The following is a 7692-nucleotide window of genomic DNA, read 5'->3' on the forward strand; positions in this document are numbered from 1 at the left end:
GGGGGCAGGGTGGAAGACAAAATCAATACTGAGTCATGATAAAAATGTTTTGAAACTCCTCAGAAAAAAGAAATAGGGGAGGATCTCCTCAGCCCGACACAGAAAACAATACTTACAGTCAGCAGTGAACGACCGAGTACTTTGACTCTTAATTGTAGGCGGAAGGCAAGGGTGCCGTCCTCATCTAATCCAACACAACGCAGACGTTCCAGCCAGAGCAATAAGACAAGAAAATGAAATCACTCACCAAGTTTGGAAAGGAAGAATTGAGTGGCGAAGTGCTCGGCTCCTGCTGAAAGGTCAGCAGCTTGGTCCCAGTGGGCTCTCTGTGGGACAGTTGTGACAGTCTGTCCCTTAAAGACGATAGGCTTGGGCCCTGTGGGAGCCATTCTGCTCCGTCTTGTGGGATCACAGTGAGTGGGAATGAAGTATAGGGCAAGGGGCTAGAGGGCTTGTTTGTTTTTTTAACCTGTTTACAAATCACACGATCTTTCCCTTTATTTGCAATAGGAAAACCTACGGCATTAACCAAAACAGAACAAATAAAACCGATTAGCTAGTAAGTAGGTTCAAAAAGGGCACGGGATACATGATAAACACACAAAAATCTATTGTATTTGTATTCTGAAAACTAGGAATGGATGCATGGTCCCTAAAATTAAAAATGCAATGCTACATGTAATTGCTCAAAAAAAGACAGACAGAAAGAAAAAGACGACTGAAATACTTGCGTGGCCATCTAACAAAGCCTGTCCAGTAACTGTGGCCCAAAAGTTACAACATGCTTATGAAATAAAGAAGATCTAAATAAGTGGAGAGACATATGGTGCTAACGAATTGGAAGACACAACATAGCAAAAAGGGTCAGTTATGCCCAAATTAATATATAAGCTTAATGTAATTCCTACCCAAATCCCAGGGAGATTGTTTTGTAGCTATGGGCAAGGTTTTTCTAAAGTTTTATATAGGACGAAAAGGCACTATTTTTGAAAAAAAGAAAGAAAAGTGAGAGAAATCAGTCAACAATTTTGAGACTTCTTTTACAACCACAGTACAGAAGGTGTGAACCCCGGGACACTGGGCTGCGGTCCACAAGGACAGGCATGCGCACACCCGTGCTGCGGGAGAAAGACGGGGGCTTGGGAATGGGGGCACTGGGACGGCATGGTCATGAGTCGTACCGTGGCCACTTTGCTGGAGGGCCCTGAACCAATCTTGTGAACTCTTCTCATCTCCAGTGGTGTATGCACCCCAAACCACAGGCCTCCTCCCTCCCCTGGAGACCCACCTTCCACTGGGGTGAGTTGGCCTGTAGCCAATCGTCACTTTTGTGACACATTTCCTTTGTTTGCCACGCTGTATAATTTAGCTGCCTGGCTGTGGGTTCCCACCACTGACTTTTCAGTTACCAGCTGAGCGCTTAACCACTGCATCACCGGAGAGCCTCCAAAGGGATAGAGGGACGGGTTCACGCCATTAGTCATAAAGAGAGATCAAAATGAAATGCACCATGAGCTAGCCCTGCACATCTAGCGGAACTTCTGAAATAAAAAAGAATGACCATGCCAGATGCTGACAAGGACTTAGAGAAACTGGATCATCCATAACAGTGGGTTGAGTGTGTCCTCTGGGTTCACGTCCTCGCCCCAACTCTACCGACAACCTATGAGTGTCACCTTGTTTAGAAAAGGGCTCCTGGTAGGTTAAGGTCAATTGAGGAGGTCACATTGAATCAGGGTGACTCGCTGCCATTGAGTCTGCGCTGACTCACAGTGACCCTATGGGACAGGGTAGAACTGCCCCTGTGAGTGTCCAAGACCGTCACTCTTCATGGGAGCACAAAGCCTCATCTCTCCCACCCAATGATGCATGCCCTTACACGAGAAGGTGAGAACAGCGCCACAGGGCAGAAGGCCATCTGAAGACGGAGGCAGAGATGGGCGTGATGCAGCTCCAGACCAAGGAATGCCAGGAATTGCTGGAAGTACCAGCAGTCAGGTTTCCTTGAGGGTCAGAGGAGCATCACCTGTCAACACCTTGACTTTGGACATCCAGTCTCCGGAAGAGTGAGAGAATACATTTCTGTTGTTTTCACTTTTGACGTTTGGTGCCATTTGTTATAAAAGTCCTAGGAATTGAAACTCCTCAAGTGGTGGGAACGTAAAATGGTACAGCCTCTTGGAAAACCGTTGGGCAGTTTCTATGTGAACTGGACATATGACCCAGGGATCGCACTCCTGGGCAACGATCCTGGAGAAACACAGACTTACATTTACCTGGAAACCTGTCTGTGAAAATGTGTAGCAACTTTATTCAGAAGACACAAAACCTGGAGACAGCTTAGATGTTCTTCAATGCACGGTGGTACTTACATACTATGGAATATTATTCAAAAATAAAGGGAACAAACTATTGATACGCGCATCGGCCTGATCAAATATCCAGAAAACGATGCTGAAGGACACAGCCAAGAGATAGCATCCTGCAAGGTTCCATTTCTAGAAAACTCTTGAAATGCCAACATTACAGAAATGGAGACTAGATGAGTGGGTGCCAGGGCTTAGGGATGTGGTCACCAACAGGCAGCATGAAACTCCTTCCTGGTGATGGACGTGCTCTGTGGCTTCACTGCCAATTCAGGAACCTGGTTGGGCTACTGTATTCCGTTTCACAAGATCTTACAATTGGGAGACACTAGGTAAGGGTCACAAAGATTTTCACTGGAATTATTTGTTACAACTACATGTGGATTTACGATTGCAAAATAAAAGTTTAATTGGAAAATAGTGTGTGGTATGTGTGGAGGGTGGGGTGGCAAGCAACAAACTGGGAGAAATACATGTGCCAAACACTTTAAACATAGGAATCACATGCTCATTTTCTTTGAAAACTTTAATAAATAACTATACTACTGGCAAAATCCCCCAGCATCGTGGGGCAAAGGATGTGTGCACAGATAACCATGAGAAGAAAGGAAAAACTCCCATGAAATTTTGATAAAAACAAAAAAGCCCAGCTTCAATAGTATACAAATTCAAGCTATAACAAGGCACGATCTTCCTTTTAATAAATTGGCAAGTAATAATAAGTAAATAAATATCCGAGGGATTTCAAAAGTTTGTCAAAAAATTAGATTAAAATGTGATGGAATTTTCCCCAGGAACTTCTTGTAACTGTTTCGTAAAAATACTCAAAGAAGACCAAACACACTCCTACACAACTTGTACTATGAAAATTGGTATAACCTTTCTGAAAAATTGAAAAAAAAATTCTTAACCTTTGACATAGTTTTCCAAGCTCAAGGAACCCAACGGAAAGAAAAGACTCAAAATGTGATCAGAGAGATGCATGGGCCATGTGGACTCAGACAACTGCCTAATAGTCGGGCGCAATGGCACCACATATATGTGGGATATCATTCAACGGGATATGTTATCTAAAATATATTTTTGAAGAAACTTAGTGATGGGGGAAATGTTCAAGCTAACACAGATGAAATTTTCCCTGCTTTAGATAATGGGCATCGTTCCCTCTCTGGTGAAACAAGAGCTCTGTGGGAGTGTGTTCACGGAGTGGGAGCTCCGACGGATAGCATGGTGGTCACACACTGGGCTGTCACCTCACCTCGGCAGTTCAGGATGACCAGCTGCTCAGCAGGACAAAGACAGGGCTTTCTTCTTGCTTAAGGTCACAGTCTAAGAAACTCACAGGGACAATCCTACCCTGTCCTCTAGGCTCGACATTGACTCAATGGCTGTGAGTTTGGTTTTTATGGTTCATTTTCATTGAATACTTTATCTCACTGTTTCAAGTGATTTTAAGAATAGCCGCCATCTTAATTCTATAAAATACCTTAGCTTCATCGATGAAACACACTAGATTCCTCTGGTTCCTTGAGGCTTCCTCACGCCCCACTACCATGACCTCAGGGCTGCTTCTCAATTCTGACTAGACCGGAGCATGTACACAGGTGTGGATAAGAGATGGGAGCTCACGACACACAGAATCCAGGAACAGGGGTGGGAATAGTGATACCAGATGGGTAGGGGTAAGAGGGGGACAGGCAGGGAGAAGGGGGGAACCGATCACGATGATGGACACTTAACCATACACCCCTCTCCAGGGGGAAGAACAACAGAAAACATCGGGGAAGGGAGATAGTGGTCGGTGTGAGATATGAAAATAATAACAAAGTACAATCTATCAAGGGGTTATGAGGATGGGGAGGAGGAGGGGAAAAGAGGAGCTGATACCAAGGGCTCAAGAGAAAGTAAATGCCCAGAAAAGAATGAAGGCAACATATGTACAAATTTGCCTGATGCAAGTGTTGTATGGATTGTGACAAGAGATGTAAGAGTCCCCAGTAAAATGATCTTTTAATTAAAAAAAATACCTTAGCTTCACATGTTATTTTCCTGGCATTATTTTGTCATGAAAATTTTCATACCTACAGACAACTTGGGGAAAAAATGTACATTAAACATGCATAAATTTACCACCTTGATTTCATGATTAGCATTTTGCTATATTTACTTCAACATATCACCATTAATTTGGCTTTTGAAAAATATACTTTCCAGAATAAGTTCTAGAAATCAGTGTACTTCACCTCTAAACAGTACACCATGCATATGAATAACTAAAGTTCAATAATTTTTTTATGGAGCTTTTGTGTTGTTAAAATCAACAGACAGGACATGCACAAACCTCTTGATGAATTTTGACGACTGCATTTACATGTATAAGGCGCACCTCAATCGGGATATTGAGTAGGTCCATCACCCCAGCTAGTTCCTTTTTCAGTCTATTCTCATTCACATCACACTTGGTAGAGAAGCACATCAGCCAAAAAAAGGGAAGACTCAAGAAGCGAACTGATAAAGCAGTGGCTGCCACAGCGGTGAGTGAGCTCCTACCTACCGAGGTGGTCTCGTTCTGCTACACTGGTCTACATACTGTTACACTGGTCTACATACTGTTATACCACCCAGCCGGAAAGGACTGGATGGCCCCTAATAACAACCCATATGTGGTAGTTGGTTGATTTTATGTCAACAAGTAGGGGTGGAGTCAAGTCTGTCAATCAAGTGGTAGCTTGATGACACCCCCTAGGGGGTGTGGCCTTTTGTATGAGACTTGGGGACTCTGAGGACTGTCTCTCTTTGCCGCTTCACCTTTCTCCTCACTGGGATTTCACTGGGGTTCTGTGTCTGCCTCCAGGGAGGGTCCCATGCGAGGCATCCCACCCTGATTGCTGCCAGTGCCCTGCCATGCTTCCACCAATCTTGGATCGGAGACTGCACTAACGTCCTGTGATCTCTCTGCTTCCGGCTTTGGCTTTCTGCGCCGTGGACTTGCATTGGACTGGGCTGGAGTGCCTTCTTGATGTACAGTTGCTTCTTAATATAAAGTTGTTCTTGCACACAGATGAGTGTCACTGGCTTGTTTGTCTAGACAGCCTGGCCTCACACACCAGGAGGCAAGCCAGTGTTTGATATCCGGGGGCTTAGTGAGTTACACAAACGGAACTCTGGGACTAAAGTGGTTAGGTGGTGGGATGCTAACTGTAAGGTCACCCACCAGCTAGCTGCTCTGCAGGAGAAAGATGAGATTTTCTGCTCCCTTGAAGATTTACAGCCTCTGAAATCCATAGGGGCAGTGCTAACCTGTCATTAGAGTCACCCTGAGTCAGAAGGGACTTGGCAGTGAGTTTGGTTTGGGTTTGAGTGGGTTTACGTCAAAATCAATGTTCACAACCCACCTGCCACTCAGTGGGGAAAAGTGGAGACTTTCTGCTCCTGTGAAGACGATTACTTTCTGAAACCCTCGGATACAGTTCTCCTTTGTCTGGAGTGTTGCTGTGAGTCAAAGCAGACGGATGGCAGTGGGTGGTACCAACTTTTTTATCAATGGAATCTTACTATATGTAGTCTTGGTGTCTGGCTTGATTTTGCTTAGCATGGCATTCATTATGTGATTCTTACAGAATCAGTAGTTCATGTACTTTTATTGCTGGGCAATATTTCGTTATATGTTTTTGTTTTCTATTCTGTTGTGAAACTTTTGAGTGGTTTCCAGTTTTTTAATATTACAAATGTTAGGGGCCAATAAACATTCTGATGAGAGCATCTCTTTTTGATGAGTCAGTAGCTAAGAGTGGAATTGCTGGTCAGAGGGTAGATACAAAGTCACGAAATTAAGGAAGCCGGGCTGTTCTACATTCCTCCCAATAGTGCATGTGAGTTCTGGTTACTCCCCATCCTCACCCACTTTTGATTGTGTTGTCAGTCTTTGGTTTTAGCCATTCTGGTGGGTGTGAGTGGTACCTTGCTCGTGTCTTTTGCACTTCCCTGATGACTCATGACTTCGGCCGCCTTTTTTCACACAGTTACTGTGCCTTCCTCTGTGACATTCAGATGCTTCTCCACTGTTTCGTTCTTACTGAATTGCAGTGTGCTATCTTTTTATAGGACAATAGACTTTACATAATGCTCTCATTTGTATGCACACTAATTTGTAGTCGTTGTTTTCAATAAATATTGTATCTTAACATTTCCAAGCTCCATCTCACCCCAAGGAAGCTGGGAACTCAATCAATTTTAAACTGTCACAAGCCTTTTTCCATTTTAGTGGCTGCTGATCAAATTGGCAAAAATTAGTTTGTCACCCTGAAATCTCCAGGGAAACCTTGAAGTCCATCTTGACCCAGCACTGGCCTCCCTAAACATAACAGCAGCCCCCAGGACCTGCTATTATGGCCCGGGATGACAATCAATAACTGCTTACTTGCTATCTTTTATAGTGTGGTCCTTTTCACTGCAAACCGGTGTGAGGGTGGGAACACTGAGCAGGCATAGAGGATGCTGGGAAAATTCAGGAATGGTTAATGGTGATGACTGCACAGCTTGGTGGGCATAATTAATGTCACTGAGTTGTGCAGGTGAAGACTGTAGACATGGCAAGCATTGTATTACCCAGATACTTTCCACAGTAAAAGAAAAGGAAAAAAAAATTGTAGAAATGGCAAGTGTTTTGTTACCTAAATATTGGCCACATACACAAAGATGCATGGGGAGAGACTGGCTTTACGGTGTCTACAGAACCTTGGGCCTGCCCTCTGATTTAAGACCTGCCATTATGGGCTTCGATGCCTCTGCCCTCATTTGCCAACTATGTTGCCATCTACGGCAACAGTTTGGAACTGGTCAAGCACACTGGTGACCATGTTGGGAAGCTAAATGATGAAGGCCAGAGACATACAGAACATACAAAATCTGAAGAGGGTTCAAGAAAGACAACCCCGCACACTGCCAGCAGGCCCTAAGAAGTCTAGAGTGAATGATGTGGGCAGCAAAACTACAAAAAAATAACCACACCCCCCAATTCCTTGAGCAGTCCTTGGGAAATGGGGCCCAGGCAGCTCTTCCTGTATGGTTGCTCCAATCCACAATCAATGCTCATGGAAGCAGCAGTCAAGAAATCAAACAACACATTGCATTGGTAAATCTACTTCACCAGACCTCATTCATGTGTTGAAAAGCAAGGGTGTTACTTTGAGGACGATGGTGCCCCTGATCCAAGCCACGGCATTTTCAATCACGTTACATGCACGAGAAAGTTGGACATTGAATAAGAAAGACTGGAGAAGAATCTAGCATTTGGATTATGGTCTTGAGGAAGATTATGGAAAGC

This window comes from Echinops telfairi, unplaced genomic scaffold (genome assembly GCF_000313985.2).
Source record: "Echinops telfairi isolate 266 unplaced genomic scaffold, ASM31398v2 ScPeMD7_7475;HRSCAF=8513, whole genome shotgun sequence".
NCBI lineage: Eukaryota > Metazoa > Chordata > Mammalia > Afrosoricida > Tenrecidae > Echinops > Echinops telfairi.